The sequence below is a fragment of the Nomascus leucogenys genome, chromosome 8 (assembly GCF_006542625.1).
Source record: "Nomascus leucogenys isolate Asia chromosome 8, Asia_NLE_v1, whole genome shotgun sequence".
NCBI classification, from domain to species: Eukaryota; Metazoa; Chordata; class Mammalia; order Primates; family Hylobatidae; genus Nomascus; species Nomascus leucogenys.
The window spans coordinates 105,493,144-105,507,102 of record NC_044388.1 but is presented as its reverse complement, the minus strand read 5'-3'; positions in this window follow the sequence as shown (position 1 = coordinate 105,507,102).

Sequence of the window (13,959 nt, the reverse complement as noted above, 5' to 3'; positions counted from 1 at the left end):
CTTCTGTGTAAAGACCTGTCGTCAGCATCTTGGTATCTGAAGGCTGCACCATCATCTGTCTTGTTGGGTGGTAAAGGCATAGCACAAGGGTTAGAGTTAGAATCTTGACCCCTTGCTATGTGACCTCGGGCGGGTGGCTACACTCTGTGGTCCTCTTCTGGGAGATGGGGTTACTAAAGCCTGCCTTATAGCATTGTGGTGAGAATTACATGAGAAAACGGGCAGGAAGCACTCCTTTCATGTGGAGTCCGTCAAAAAGCACACTATTGGCTGTGGCTGTGATTATTTTTAATCTTTATCATTATACAGCTAAACCATTGTTTACTCAACCCGTCCTATTATTGAACATATAGGTCGTTTACTCAGTTTCCTTTAAAGAAGAAGGCTGTGGCGAATGTCCTTGCTAAGGGATCTTTGACAAATTCTCAATTATTAATCTTGAGAAATTTCTAGAAGGAAAGAGATGCACGTTTTAGGGCCTGTGCTGCATTCTGCCAAATTACCCTCCAAAATGTCCCGATGACACTCTATATTGGCTTCCTAGGGCTGTTGGACAAATGACCACACTTCCGATGGCTTAAAACAACAGAAATTCATTCTCTCACAGCTCTGCAGGCTCAAAGCCCAGCATCAAGCTGTCGTCAAGGCTGCATTCCCTCCCAAGATTAGAGGGAAGAATGCTTCTTTGCATTTTCCAGCTTTTCTCAGGGCTGGAATTCCTGACTGGTGGACTCATCACTCCAATCTCCTCCTCTATCTGCCTGTCTGTCTTCTCCCCGATTGTCTTATTCCAGGTTAACCTCCTCATGTTAAGATCTTTAACTTGGCCAGGCAAGGTGGCTGACACCTGCAATCCCAGCACTTTGAGAGGCAGAGGTGGGAGGATTGCTTGAGGTCAGGAGTTTGAGACCAAGGGAAGAGGGATTCTGTAGAACCCCTTTTCCTTCACCACACAGGATATTTTAATCTTTTTGAAATGTTTGGCCAATTTGATAGGGTAAAAAGATAACTTGTTTTAACATGTGTTTCTTTTGTTATTAGTGAAGATGAAGCTACTCCCGTATGCTTGTTGGCTTTTTTCTTTCTTATTTTGTGAATTACTAATTCATGTCCTTTGCATATGTCCCTGTTAGGTATTCATTGTCTTCTAATGGATATGTGAGGGCTCTTTGTAGATGTAGGATATTGAGTCTTTATCATCTCTTGTAAATATCTTCTTAATTGGTCACTTACTTTTTAGGGCTTTTTTTCATAGTTCTTCCGTGTACATAACTTTTATTTTATTTTTATTTTTTATTTTTTATTTTTTGAGACGGAGTCTCGCTCTGTCACCCAGGCTGGAGTGCAGTGGCGCAATCTCGGCTCACTGCAAGCTCCGCCTCCCGGGTTCCCGCCATTCTCCTGCCTCAGCCTCTCCGAGTAGCCGGGACTACAGGCACCTGCCACCACGCCCGGATAATTTTTTGTATTTTTAGTAGAGACGGGGTTTCACCGCGGTCTCGATCTCCTGACCTCGTGATCCGCCCGCCTCGGCCTCCCAAAGTGCTGGGATTACAGGTGTGAGCCACCGCGCCCGGCCTCCGTGTACATAACTTTTAAACTTTTCTGTAGCAAAGCTTCAGGAGGATTTTACCATCCGTTGAATAATTAAACAGGCCTTTCTCATCACATTCTTTTCATCTAGCACTTTTATAGTTCCACTTTTATATTTAAGTTTTCGTTTTGTCTGCAATTTATTTTAGTTATGGTGTATGTTAAGGCTAACGGCCTCCCTCCGCCCCCAGATATTGAACAGTTGTCTTAATACCATTTAATAAATAGCTCCTCTTTTCCCTACTGATTTTAAATGATGCCTTTATCATCTATTAAATTTGACTTCTGGTTCTGGTAACCTAGCAGACTGAGCTAATGTTGACACTGCTCCTGCTGAGGAATACGGACAAAATTTAACAACAACAACGACAACAAAAATAATTGATCTTGGCCGGGCGCGGTGGCTCACACTTGTAATCCCAGCACTTTGGGAGGCTGAGGCGGGCGGATCACGAGGTCAGGAGATCGAGACCACGGTGAAACCCCATCTCTACTAAAAATACAAAAAATTAGCCGGGCGTGGTGGCGGGCGCCTGTAGTCCCAGCTACTCGGAGAGGCTGAGGCAGGAGAATGGCGTGAACCCGGGAGGCGGAGCTTGCAGGGAGCCAAGATCGCCCCACTGCACTCCAGCCTGGGGGACAGAGCGAGACTCCGTCTCAAAATAATAATAATAATAATAATAATAGATCTTGAAAGAAAAAATGCGAGATCACCCAGTACTGGAATTTGGGAGGAGGCAACTGGATCAAGAAGCTATTCTGTAGCTGAGAACCCAACAAAAAGGCAAGATCCGTGCTGAACAGGAGCTAACAGCTAAAAATGCAAAATGCGGATGAACTGCTCCACAACAGGGAGTGTCAGCAGACAAAACAAGAAGAGGATTAGACCACCAAGAAATTGGGATAAGAGCACACTCCAAAAGAGACTACAAAGCAAGTGTGCTTAAAATTATTAAAAGAAAAAAAAAACATAAGAAAATGAAAAGACACCATGAAAAAAGAGGCAGCCAGCCTCAGTGGCTTACGCCTATAGTTCCAGCACTTTGGGAGGCCAAGGCAGGCGGATCATTTGAGGTCAGGAGTTCAAGACCAGCCTGGCCAACATAACGAAACCCTGTCTCTATGAAAAATACAAAAATTAGCCAGGCATGGTGGTGAGTGCCTGTAGTCCCAGCAGCCACTCAGGGGTCTGAGTTGGGAGGATGGCTTGAGCCTGGGAGGCAGAGGTTGCAGTGAGCCGAGATCATGCCACTGCACTCTAGCCTGGGTGATAGAGCCAGACCTTGTCTCAAAAAAAGAAAACAAAAGAAAAGAAAACAACACAAACAAAAATAAGAGGCAAAGTTGAAGGAAAAACAAAGATCTTCTTGAAAACTGTAGCCACTGAAAATAAATTTCAATGGGTTGGTTAAATACCAGATAAGACACAGCTGAAGAAGTGTTCATGAACTGAAAGACAGAACTGAGGAAATTACCCAGAATGTAGCCCACAAAGATAAAGAGGTCCAGATGGAGTGACTCATGCCTATAATACCAGCACTTTGGGAGGTCAAGGCAGGAGGATCACTTGAGACCAGGAATTTGAGACCAACCTGGGCAACGTAGCAAGACTCCCTGTCTCTACAAAAAATTTTTAAAAATTAGCTGGGTGTGGTGGCACATGCCTTTAGTCCTAGCTACTGGGGAGGCTTGAGGCAGGAGGATTTCTTGAGCCCAGGAGTTCAAGGTTACAGTGAGCTGTGATCGCACCACTGCACTCCCACCTGGGCAACAGAGTGAAACGCTGCCTCTAAAAAAATATTTTTTAAAGAAACAAAGATAAAGAGAGAAATAATAAAAATAGAAACACATTGAAAAGAATAAAAGAGTCCAACATATGGCTCAGAGAAGACCTGGAAAGAGATAGATTATGAGGAGGATGGAAAAGAGATCATATTCAGCATGATAATGTCTGAGAATATTCCAGAATTGATGAAAGACACAATTCCTCAAATTCAAGAAATGCATCAGGCTGAGCACAGTGGCTCACACCTGTAATCTCAACACTTTGGGAGAATGAGGTGGGAAGATAGCTTGAGCCCAAGAGTTTGAGACCAGTCCTGGCAACATAGTGAGACCTTGCCTCTACAAAAAATTAAAAAGTTAGCCAAAAGCAGTGGCGAAAAAAAAATGCATCAACCACAAGAAGGATAAATAATAGTGAACCTGGCTCACGCCTGTAATCCCAGCACTTTGGGAGGCTGAGGCGGGCGGATCAAAAGGTCAGGAGATCGAGACCATCCTGTCTAACACAGTGAAACCCCCGTCTCCACTAAAACTACAAAAAATTAGCCGGGCATGGTGGCAGGCGCCTGTAGTCCCAGCTACTCAGGAGGCTGAGGCAGGAGAATGGAGTGAACCCAAGAGGCGGAGCTTGCAGTGAGCTGAGATCACACAACTGCACTCCAGCCTGGGTGACAGAGCGAGACTCCGTCTCAAAAAAAAAAAAAAAAAAATAATAATAATAATAATAATAATAATAGTGAACCTGCACCCTTTTATCTATACCAAATATGTAATCCTAAAGACACAGAAAATCACTTAAAGAAACCAGAAAAGAAGAAGAGATTACCTAACAGCATCCATAATAAAGACATATAATGGTGTTCTGAGTACTTTACACACTGACTCTTTAAGTCCTCAAAACAACACTATTAGTGTTATTTTTATTTTATTTTATTTATTGAGACAGGGTCTCACTGTATCACCCAGGCTCGAGTGCAGTGGCATGATCACCACTCACCACAGCCTTGACCACCCAGGCTCAGGTGATTCTTCCACCTCCTCCCAAGTAGCTGGGACCACTGGTGGCACGCACCACCAGTTTTTGTATTTTTTGTAGAGACAGAGTTTCGTCACGTTGGCCAGGCTGGTCTTGAACTCCTGACCTCAAGTGACCTGCCTGTCTCGGCCTCCCAAAGTGCTGGGATTATAGGCGTGATCCATCACACCCAGCCAACTATTAGTGTTTTATCCACATTTTAAAGATGAAAAAATTCAAGGGACAGAAAAAGTTTAACTAATCTTTATTACTTAATGCTACTTAATTTTTGTTACAATAATGACCCCTGAAGAATTTGGCCAGGCGTGGTGGCTCGTGCCTGTAATCCCAGCACTTTGGGGGGCCGACGTAGGCAGATTGCTTGAGCTCAGGAGTTCAAGACCAGCCTGGGCAACATGATGAAACCCCATTTTTACATAAAGTACAAAAATTAGCAGGGTGTGGTGACATATGCCTGTGGTCCCAGCTACTTGGGAGGCTAAAGTTGGGGGATTGCTTGAGCCCAGAAGGTCGAGGCTGTAGGGATCTGTATTGCACCACTGCACTCTAGCCTGAGCCAACAGAATGAGATCCTGTCTAAAAAAAAAAAAAAAAAAAAAAAAAAATCAGCCAGGCGCAATGGCTCATGCCTGTAAACCCAACACTTTGGGAGGCTGAAGCAGGTGGATCACAAGGTCAGGAGTTTGAGACCAGCCTGGCCAATTTGGTGAAACCCCATCTCTACTAAAAATACAAAAATTAGCCAGGCATGGTTGCAGGCGCCTGTAGTCCCAGCTACTCGGGAGGCTAAGGCAGAAGAATCACTTGAACCTGGGAGGTGGAGGTTGCAGTGAGCCAAGATCGTGCCATTGCACTCCAGCCTAGGTGACAAAGCAAGACTCTGTCTCAAAAAAAAAAAAAAAAAAAAAAAATCACACTTCCCCATGACTTTGCTCCTCCTCCCCTTAAGAGGATACTCTTGCCACAGAGTGAGAAGCTGAGTCCTTTAGTCCTTTTCCACCCCGTTTGAATCTGGAATGGCCTTGAGATCTCACCAAAGGAGGGTAGCAGAGATGATGTTATGCCTCTTCCAAAGCCAGGCCTTAAGAAGCTGCAAGGCTTCTACCTTTGCTATCTTAGAACAAACAATTACATGACAAGAAGCCCAGTGTAGGCAGGGCACAGTGGCTCACACTTGTAATCCAAGCACTTTGGGAGGTCAAGGCAGGTGGATTGCTTGAGTCCAGGAGTTCAAGACCAGCCTGGGCAACATGGCAAGACATTGTCTCTACTAAAAATAAAATAAAATAATCAGTCAAACCTGGTGGCATACACCTGTGGTCCCAGCTACTTGGGAGGCTGAGGCGGGAGGATCACTTGAGCCCTAGAGGCAGAGGTTGCAGTGAACTGTGATTGTGCCACCACACTCCAGCTTGGGCAACAGAGTGAGACCCTGTCTCAAAAAATAAAAAATAAGTAAAAAATAAAAAGAAATCCAGTGTAGATTCTGGTGGAAGGGAACCACCCATTAGATGGCCAACACCACCTGCCAGGCATAGTAGTGAGTTCATCTAGAACCCTCCACCCCAGGTGTTATGGGCTGAATTACATCATCTCCTGCCCCCCTGCCTCGCCACAAATTCACATATTGAAGTCCTGACCCCAGTACTTCGGAATGTGATTGTATTTGGATCGAGGGCCTTTTTTTTTTTTTTTTTTAAAGGCAGAGTCTCGCTCTGTCGCCCAGGCTGGAGTGCAGTGGTATGATCTCAGCTCACTGCAACTCCTGCCTCCTGGGTTCAAGCGATTCTCCTGCCTCAGCCTCCCGAGTAGCTGGAATTACAGACGCGTGCCACCATGCCCGGCTATTTTTTTGTATTTTTAGTAGAGATGGAGTTTCACCACGTTAGCCAGGATGGTCTCAGTCTCCTGACCTTGTGATCCGCCCGCCTCAGCCTCCCGAAGTGCTGGGATTACAGGTGTGAGCCACCATGCCCGGCCAATAGAGGGCTTTTAAAGATGTAATTAAGGTAAAACGAGGTCATATAGGTGGGCCCTAAGCTAATAGGACTAATATTAGGGCCGGGTGCAGTGGCTCACGCCTGTAATCCCAGCACTTTGGGAGGCTGAGGCAGGTGAATCACGAGGACGAGATCAGGAGATCAAGACCATCCTGGCTAACATGGTGAAACTTTGTCTCTACTAAAAATACAAAAAATTAGCTGGGCATGGTGGCGGGTGCCTGTAGTCCCAGCTACTTGGGAGGCTGAGGCAGGAGAATGGTATAAACCCAGGAGGTGGAGCTTGCAGTGAGCCGAGATGGTGCTACTGCACTCCAGCCTGGGCAACAGAGCGAGACTCCATCAAAAAAAAAAAAAAAGAGATTAGGACACAGGCAAGCACTGTGTGTGTGCAGACGCTGAAAGAAGGGGGCATCTGTAAGCCAAGGAGAGAAGAAACCAACCATGCCAATATCTTGACCTGGAACTTCTATCATCTAGAATTGTGAGAAAATAGCTTTTATTTATTTATTTATATTGAGACAGAGTCTTGCTCTATCATCCAGACTGCAGTGCAGTGGTACGATCATGGCTCATGGCAACCTCCACCTCCTGGGGCTCAAGTGATTCTCCCACCTCAGCCTCTTGAGTAGCTGGGACCACAGGTGCATGCCACCACTCCTGGCTAAGTTTTATTTTGTATTTTTGCAGAGACTGGGTTTCACCATGTTACCCAGGCTGGTCTCAAACTCCTGGGCTCAAGCGATCATCTTGCCTCAGCCTCCCAAAGTGCTGGGATTATGGGTGTGAGACACCGTGCCCAGCAGCTTTCTGTTTTTAACCCACCCAGCCTGTGGTATCTTGTTAAGGCAGCCCTAGCAAATGAATATATCATTCAAATCCCAGGTGAGGGCAGCCACGTGAAAAACCCCAGGCAAGACTAGCAGAAGAACTGCCCAGCCGAGCCCAATCCAAATTGCAGAATTGTGACTGTAGATAACCAGGCACGAATTCACAAAATGATGAATGGCAGGGCCAGGACTTGGACCCAGGCAGCTCAGGACTCCAGGACACATGGCTTCACCACTGGCACAAAGCCCACAAGGAAACAGTGAAGCCCATCAGCAATGACAGAGGACAAAAATGTAGTAATCATCTCTTCAAGAGGACGAAAGAAAATAGTTGTCAACCAAAACTGTCTTTCAGCTCAACTGTCTTTCAAGAGCAAGGGCAAAATACAGACATTTCAGACAAAGACTGAGGAACTTTACCATTCACAGCTCTTTGCTGAAAGAGCTAGTAAAAGATGACCTAAGGAAGACGGGAATCAAGCCCTGTATCAAGCACATTCTGCAAGAAGCAATGAATGGAGATATGGAAACATGGGTAAAATCTAAATAAGAGCTGGCCATAAAATCAACCATCATAATGAACAATGGTGGATTAAACAAGGTGGAACTGCCGGGCACAGTAGCACATGCCTGTAGTCCCAGCAGCTCAGGAGGCTGAGCAGGAGGATCATTTGAGGCCAGGAGCTCTGGGCTGAAGTGGCCTATGCCAGTTGGGTGCTGGCGCTAAGCTCTGCATCAATATGATGACCTGCCAGGAGGCCACCAGGTTACCCAAAGAGGGGTGAACTGGCCCAGGTTGGAAACAGAGCAGGTAAAAATTCCTGTGCTAATCAGTATTGGGGTGCAGCCTATTAATAGCTATTGCACTCCAGCCTGGGCAACATAGCAAGGCCCTGTTTCTAAAAAAAAAAAAAATAAAGAAAAGGTGGAACTAAATATTAGGCAATCATAATATGGTGTTTGGAAGGTGTGATTGGAGTTAAATCACTCCAAGATCTTGTACTATCTAGCAGGAGGGTGAAAAATAGTGATTTTGATTATAAGTCAATTTTTTTTTTTTAGATGGAGTTTTTCTCCGGTTGCCCAGGGTGGAGTGCAATGGTGTGATCTCGGCTCACTGCAACCTCCACCTCCCAGGCTCAAGTGATTCTTCTGCTTCAGGCTCCCAAGTAGCTGGGATTACAGGCATCCGCCACCACGCCTGGCTAATTTTTTGTATTTTTAGTAGAGATGGGGTTTCTCCGTGTTGGTCAGGCTGGTCTCCAACTCCTGACCTCAGGCAATCTGCCTGCCTAGGCCTCCCAAAGTGCTGGGATTACAGGCATGAGCCACTGTGCCCAGCTGAAGATTATAAACAAATTTTATGCATGATAAAACCTAAAGATAATCTCTAAAAGGCATAAATGGAATGTGTAACTTTCAAGCCAATAAAGGGAAACGGTGAGAAATAAACACAATCAATCTGATAGCAAAAAAGAGAAGGGAGAGAGGGGGAAAGCTGTGGGTTTTTTGTATGTTGATTTTACAACTGACTACTTTGGTAGAAAGCTTTCATTATTTAATAGTTTTTCATTTGCTTCCCTTGGATTTTCCAGTGGACAATTATAATATCCACAAGTAGGATAATTTGTCTCCTTTTTAGCAGTTGTCCTTTAATTTGTGTTTCTTGTCTTATTGCATTGGCAGAACTTTCAGAGCAATATAACATTATAGAGCATATATGAAGCATCCTTGCCACGTTCAAGACATTGCTAAGAATGCTTCCAGTACTTTTTAAATTTTATTTTATTATTTATTTATTTATTTATTTATTTTGAGATGGAGTCTCGCTCTGTCGCCCAGGCTGGAGTGCAGTGGCGCAATCTTGGCTCACTGCAACCTCCACCTACCTGGTTCAAGCAATTCTTCTGCCTCAGCTTCCCAAGTAGCTGGGACTACAGGCATGCACCACCACGCCCCGCTAATTTTTGTATTTTTAGTAGAGATGGAGTGTCACCATGTTGACGATCTCTTGATCTCATGATCCGCCCACCTCAGCCTCCCAAAGTGCTGGGATTACAGGCATGAGCCACCACATCCGGCTGCTTCCAGTATTTTAATGTTAAATGAGATGTTGACTCTTGGCCTGAGATAGATGTTCTTTGTCATTGAATTATTCAGGATAAGCCAGATTGTGCTTCAGTAACAAATAATGTCAAAACCTCATGGCTTGAGAGTTTATTTCTTGCTCATACCAAGTCGCCTGTGGCTCCAGGCAGACAGCTGTGATGTGGTCGGCATGGTACTTCTGCATAGCAGGTGGCCTCATGCTTGCTGAGGCACGGGAAGTAGAGTTGGAGACTCTCATACCGACAATTCAATGCTTCTACTTAGAAGTGGCATGTGTTACTTCCACTCACATTTTATTGGATAAAGCAAGTCACACGGCCCTGCCTAACCCCCAGGGCAGTGTGGGCCCAGCCTGGAAGGAGGAATGGAAATGTTGGTGAACACACAGATGTCACCACAGTCATGGGAATCTTACACTTGGGACCCCTGAAAGACCCTAAAAGTCAACTCCAGGAGTCATTAGGCCTTGGCAGCCTGATCGGTAGCAGCGGAGGCTAAAGATGAAGTGAAGTTGCGCATTCACAGGCACTGGGGGCTTCTGTTGCCGTTGGAGTCTGGCTGTGCAGTTGTTTCCCTCTTTAATTCTGGGGCAGGGGAGGGGTGGTCTCTGAATCTCATAATGAATTTTCCCCTTTCCTGAACTCATTTGAGTAGATTTCTCTTACTTGTGACCCAAAGAGTCTCAATCAGAGTAATTTGCGGGTATTTTATTAAGGACTTGTATCATGTTTCTAAACAAGACTGGTCTGTAGTTTTGTGTTATCTGCCAACCTTTTAGGGTTATACTACATTCTGTTGCTGCTGTTGTTGTTGTTATTGTTGTTTGAGACAGAGTCTTGCTCTGTTGCCCAGGCTGGAGTGCAGTGGTGATCTCTCAGCTCACTGCAACATCCACCTCCTGGGTTCGAGTGCCTCCGCCTCCCGAGTAGCTGGGACTACAGGCGTGCACCACCACACCTGGCTAATTTTTGTATTTTTTTTGTAGAGATGGGGTTTCTCCAAGTTGCCCAGGCTGGTCTCAAACTCCTGACCTCCGGTGATCCACACGCCTCAGCCTCCCAAAGTGCTGAGATTGCAGGCGTGAGCCACCAACGCCCGGCCACTACATTCTTAAGATGGTTGGGGAGGTTTTCCATCTTTCTTGTGTCCCAAAACAGAATATTTGAAACAACTTACTAGTAAAAGTGTCAGGACCCAACACTTCTCTAGGAAGTCTAGAAAGTAGCTCTTTCTCTACCTTTTCCTTTCTTTTTCTTTTTTAAAATTTTATTTAATTATTTTATTTTGAGATAGAGTCTTGCTCTGTTACCCAGGCCATCCAGACTGGAGTGCAGTGGTGCGATCTCAGCTCACTGCAGCCTCGACCTCCCGGGCTCAAGCAATTCTCCCACCTCAGCTTCCAGAGTAGCTGGGATTATAGGTGTGTGCCATCACATCTGGCTAATTTTGTTCGTTTTTTGTAGAAATGGGATTTCACTATGTTGCCCAGGTTGGTCTCGAACTCCTGGACTCAAGGGATCCTCCCACCTTGGCCTCTCAAAATATAGGGATTATAGGAATGAGCCACCAAGCCCAGCCCTACCTTTCCAATTTATCCTGCAGTAATAGGCTCTTTTGGTTTCCTCCTACTTGTGGAATCAGTTTTGGTTATATGTATTTTCTTATTAAAATATCTATTTGTTCATATTTCCACATTTATTATTATAACTTTGCTTATTATAATTTAATTTTTAGAATTTCCTTTTTTGCCTTTATTTTTGTGCATTTGTTTCTCTCTGCTTATTTTCTTTGGATCTGCTAGAAGTTTACCTAATTTATTAGACTTTCAAAACACCAAGTCATATAATTATTTTTATTTCTGACTTTTTTCTCTTTTCTAATATATTAGATTCTTCTTTTTATCTTTATTGATTCCTTCTTTCTCCTTTCCTTAACTTTATTTTGTTCTTTTTTGTAATTTCTCCACTTGAATCTTAATTTATTGACTTTCATAATTTCTTATTTAAGAAGTTCGTAACACTGAGTATGAATTTCCTCCTTGTAACATTTTAGCCATTTTCCCATATGTTTGGATATGTGGTATTTGCAATGTAACAGTTTGTCATGTAGGTTTTATTTAAAGTTATTTGTGAAAGTGGTTTTTAATTTTCAAATGGTTGGCTTTTTAATTTAAGCTTTTGTTAATAATTTCTAGCTTAATTGCACTGTGGTTAAAGAATGAAGCTCTCACTGTATCTGCTTTGGGGGTTCTATTGAGTTTTTCTTTGTGGCCTAATATATGATCAATTTTTATAAATGTTTGATGGGCTCTGGCAAAGAAATGAGTACCTTTTATTTGTAGGGTACTAAGTTCAATTATTAAATCAATCTTACTCATTATATTATTCCGATCCTATGTAAATTGTGGGGGAGGTACTATTTAAATATGTAAAAGAGACTGGGTGCGGTGACTCACGCCTATAATCCCAGCACTTTGGGAGGCTGAGGTGGGCAGATCATATGAAGAAGCCAGGAGTTCGAGACCAGCCTGGCCAATGTGGCAAAACCCATCTCCATCAAAAATACAAAAACTAGCCGGGCGTAGTGGTACACGCCTGTAGTCGCAGCTACTCAGGAGACTGAAGCAGAAGAATCCCTTGAACCCAGGAGGCAGAGGTTGCAGTGAGCTGAGATCACGCCACTGCATTCCAGCCTGGGCGACGGAGTGAGACTCTGTCTCAAAAAAAAGACTAAATATGTCAAAGACAGACGTGTTTAAGACTCCTCCTCGCACCACGGTTTTTTCTTTGACCTTCTATATGTGTCTAAGATATCACTCTCCCTGGTTGGAGCCAGTGCTGTGTAGGACATAAAGTATCATGACAATCAGATATTTCCTGTGGCTTGTCCCCTCTATCAATACAAAGGACGTCGTGTCCCATCTCATGATTTTTGCCTGTGATTCTTTATCTGATATAAATATTATTACCTTTGCTTTTATTAAACTTGAATTTGCCTCACATACCTTTGTCCAGTCTTTTGTATTTTTGTATTTTTATCTAAACTCTTTATGTCTTTTGGTTTTCTGTTTTTTGTTTTTTGCTTTTTTTTTTTTTGAGACAATCTCAGCCTGTCGCCCAGGCTGGAGTGCAGTGGTGTGATCTCGGCTCACTGCAACCTCCGCCTCCCAGGTTCAAGCAATACTCTGCCTCAGCCTCCCAAGTAGCTGGGATTACAGGTGCCCGTCACCATGCCCGGCTAGTTTTTGTATTTTTAGTAGAGATGGGGTTTCACCATCCTGGCCAGGCTGGTCTTGAACTCCTGACCTTGTGATCCACCCGCCTCGGCCTCCCAAAGTGCTGGGATTGTAGGCGTGAGCCACAGCACCCGGCCTGATTTTATTTCTTGCAATAATCAAATAGTTAGAATTTCATCTAAGTTTTTGTTTTATCCAATCTGAGAGTCTTGGATATTTTCCTATGAAAACGTAATGCATTTACATTCATTATTAACATCGACATGCTGGATCTTATGATTCCGCGTCTCCTTATAGTGGCTTCCTTTTGTTTTCTGCATTTTGTTCTGCAGTTTTTTGCTTCGGTCTTCCCCAAGATGTTTTGTTGTTGTTGTTGTTCTTGTTGTTGTTCTTGTTGTCGAGAGGGAGCCTCACTCTGTCACCCAGGCTGGAGTGCAGTGGCCTGATCTCAGCTCACTGCAACCTCCACCTCCCGGGTTCAAGCTATGTTGCCTAGGCTGGTCTTGAACTCCTATGCTCATGCAATCCTCCCACCTTGGCCTCCTGAGTAGCTGAGATCACAAGTGTGCGCCACCATGCCTAGCTAATTGGTATTATGGGGTCTTGTTATGTTGCCCAGGCTAGTCTTGACCTCCTGGGATCAAGTGATGCTCCTGCCTAGACCTCCCAAAATGCTGAGATTACAGGCATGAGCCACTACACATGGCCCCAAGATCTTTTGTAGTCCTCTTACATCTTGCAATTTTTCCCCCAAGTGTCTGCATTCCATGCTAGACTGAAACCTCCATGAAGGCAGGGTCTGTTTATCATAGTTATTTCCAGTGCCTGGCACACACTAGGTGCCCAGTAATTATTTGCTAAATGAACTGGCGACTGTTTACAGCCCTTGTGGTATGTATAGGGCTCAGATACGTTGCATTCAAGACTTTATTCTCCTCTGCCCGCATTTCACTACACATTTTTGAAGCCTTCCTGATCACATGATTACTTTCATCTTTGTTTGGAGGTATGTTAAGAAGAGTTTAATTCAATATATTACCTTTGTTTGTTTGTTTGTTTGTTTTTTGAGACAGAGTTGTGCTCTGTCACCCAGGCTGGAATGCAGTGGCACGATCTCAGCTCACTGCAACCTCCGCCTCCCGGGTTCAACCGATTCTCCTGCCTCAGCCTCCTGAGTAGGTGGGATTACAGGCATGCACCACCACATCCGGCTAATTTTTGTCTTTTTAGTAGAGACGGGGTTTCGCCATGTTGGCCAGGCTGGTCTCAAACTCCTGCCTCCCAAAGTGCCGAGATTACAGGTGTGAGCCACCGTGCACGTTATCAGAAGCACCTAGTCCTGTTGTGCTTCACAGATGCTGCATTTTTTAT